Source organism: Triticum urartu, unplaced genomic scaffold (genome assembly GCF_056163025.1).
Source record: "Triticum urartu cultivar PI428250 unplaced genomic scaffold, HENAU_Tu73 scaffold1021, whole genome shotgun sequence".
NCBI lineage: Eukaryota > Viridiplantae > Streptophyta > Magnoliopsida > Poales > Poaceae > Triticum > Triticum urartu.
The window spans coordinates 17,501-20,718 of NW_028259486.1; positions in this window are offsets into that span (position 1 = coordinate 17,501).

Genomic DNA, 3,218 nt, shown 5'->3' on the forward strand with positions numbered 1-3,218 from the left:
TGGCTACGAACCACGGTGTCGGGGGTTCGAATCCCTCCTCGCCCACAGCCTTCCAAAGGGGGAAGGGCCTTTACTTTCCCCCTGAGGGTAGGAAAATCATGATCGGGATAGCGGACGTAAAGCTATTGAACTTAGGTATGCTCTTTCCTTTTGTCGAAGTGGAATCGTAGAACAGAATGTGATACGATGAGATAGAATGCAATAGAAATAGAAACAAGGATAGCGAACGGGTTACCTACTCCTAAGGGTCAAAGCAAGCCCTTTAATTCAATTCTTTATTCTTACATTAAAATTCTTACATTAAAGAATGAATAAAATCTCCCCAAGTAGGATTCGAACCTACGACCAGTCAGTTAACAGCCGACCGCTCTACCACTGAGCTACTGAGGAACAAGGGGGGATTCGACCTCCTAGAGTTCAACTCCCGCTCTCAACCCATGAACAATATGAGTCCGAAGCTTCTTTCGTAACTCCCATAATTTCTTCGTAGTGGCTCCGTTCCATGCCTCATTTCATAGGGAAGCCCAAAGTGGCTCTATTTCATTCTATTTCACTTCCTAGCACTTCCTATCATTTAATATCCATCCCTTTGGTCTTATTGACATAAGAGATGTCATTTATAGTCTATCTCTTTCTATATATGGAAAGTCAAGAAATTCTCATCGAAACATCGAGAAATTGTGCATATAGAAAACTCTAAAGAAAGAAAAAAAGGAGACCCATGCCATGATTTTCAAATCTTTTCTATTTAGTAGTCTAAGTTTCTCGATGAGGATAATTAATTCGGTCGTTGTGGTCGGACTCTATTATGGATTTCTGACTACATTCTCCATAGGTCCCTCTTAGATCTTCTTTCTCCAATCTTGGATTAGGGAAGAAGGAGATATTCGCGACTACTGGCGATTTCATTATGGGGCAGCTCATGATCTTCATATCGATCTATTATCCACCTCTGTATCTATTCTTTCTTAGCTAAACAGGTGGAAGATCTATCCAATTTGGTTATATTATATCATGGACTCGAAAAACGGATCTGAATTTGACTGAAATGCACGATCTTCACAGGTATCACTTTTCACGATACCTAAAAGGTGGAATAGCGATTTTCGAACCATTTCCTATAAGAGAATGGTTTCCATTACTTTGAGAAATGGATTCTTATATCAAACTATAGCTATTGCATTAAAGAAGAAAAGAAACTAATAGAAGTCGAAGACGCGGAATGATAGTGAATAGAGAGAAAGATTCTTCTGATTTTCTTGTTTCTATCTACTAGACGCCGTAGAGAATTGAGAATTTTCATGTCTTTCAATTCTCGTACTCGTAATTGGAAAGTTATGGAAGGAGACCCATCATTTTGCAATGAAAACAACATATAAAACTCTGGACAATTTCGAAATCAGGCCAAGCGTCTTAATACATATGCAAAAAAATTCATTATTGGCCCACCATTGATTAGAAGATTTAGCTTGTATGAATCGCTATTGGTTTGATACGAATAATGACAATCGTTTCAGTATGTTAAGGATACAGATGTATCCACAATTCATTTAGAGTTACTTAATAGTCTATTTCTTATACCATATCTCTATCCCGTGAAATTCTCGAGCCAAAAGATGGATGCATATGCTGTGTTTCATTTTGCTAAATGATATCAATTAAATGGTGTATCAATTCCATAAATTGCATATAGCAATAAATAAATCAGCAAAATTCTTTCTAATATTTTAGATAGAAGAAACATTTCTTCTATCTAAAATATTAGAAAGAATGTACCCTTCTATCCAAATCCAATTTGCATCGATAAAATAAATCCAAATTCCAGTAGTAGATGAATAATTGCAAATTTGTGTGTGTACGAGATTAGAATAACTTCAAAATAACTGACATAATTTTGTATTTTTCCTGATCAGAAAAATACATGAAAAAGAAAGGAGGTAGAAAAATTTTTGGATTTATGGTTAAAGAAGAAAAAGAAGAAAACAGGGGTTCTGTTGAATTTCAAGTATTCAGTTTCACCAATAAGATACGGAGACTTGCTTCACATTTGGAATTACACAAAAAAGATTTTTCATCGGAAAGAGGTCTACGAAGACTTTTGGGAAAACGTCGACGTTTGCTGGCTTATTTGGCAAAGAAAAATAGAGTACGTTATAAGAAATTAATCGGTCAGTTGAATATTCGGGAGCAGTAATTTAATCGTTCAAATTTTTTTCTTGTTTTATTATTTTTTTAGTAGTCTTATAGTAGTCTTAGATTTTTCATTTTGATGAGCCTCGCTTTGAGGAATTCATGGAATAATCCATTTTCATGGAATAATGAATTAAGGAAGAAAGGATATGAGTCTACCGCTTACAAGAAAAGATCTCATGATAGTCAATATGGGCCCTCAACACCCATCAATGCATGGTGTTCTTCGACTGATCGTTACTCTCGATGGTGAGGATGTTATTGATTGTGAACCCATATTAGGGTATTTACACAGAGGAATGGAAAAAATCGCGGAAAACCGAACTATTATACAATACTTACCTTATGTAACAAGGATATAGAGAGATTGTAGAAAGGGGATAGGATAGTTATTTTTGCAAGAGACTTGTTGTAAATTCCTTAACTTAAGAAAGAAAAAAGAATAAAAACACAGATACATAACATAAAAAAAAGAATAAATAAGACGAGATTCGACCTCCCCCTACATATTTAATTTCCTCTCCTATACAAAAACTAGCAAGACCCACTCCATTGGTAATTCCATCAATAACACCCTTATCAAAAAACTCCGTGAGTTCGGTTAACCCTCTTATACCGAGGGTAAAGACCCTAGTATAGAAAATATCTATATAACCACGATTATATGACCAACTGTATATATTTTTTTTTACTTGATCTAAAAATTCTTTTTTAGGATTTCCTTTGTAAAAAGAGTTTATTAAATCCAAATTCTGAAAAAAAGAATAAGCGGATCCATAGAAGATATATGCTATGAATAAACCAAAGATAGCTAGACTTACAGAAGAAATTGCATTAGTAATAAATTCATATGAATTTACAAAAGAATTAGAACTTTCCTGGGTAAAGTTTATTGAGGGAGTTAACCACTTTGATAATATGGTTAACTCTGCTATTCCATTACCAATTCCTCCATTATCAAAAGAGATTCCTATGAATCCAATGAACAAAGTGAAAAGTAGTAATATAAGAAGAGGAAATAACATAGT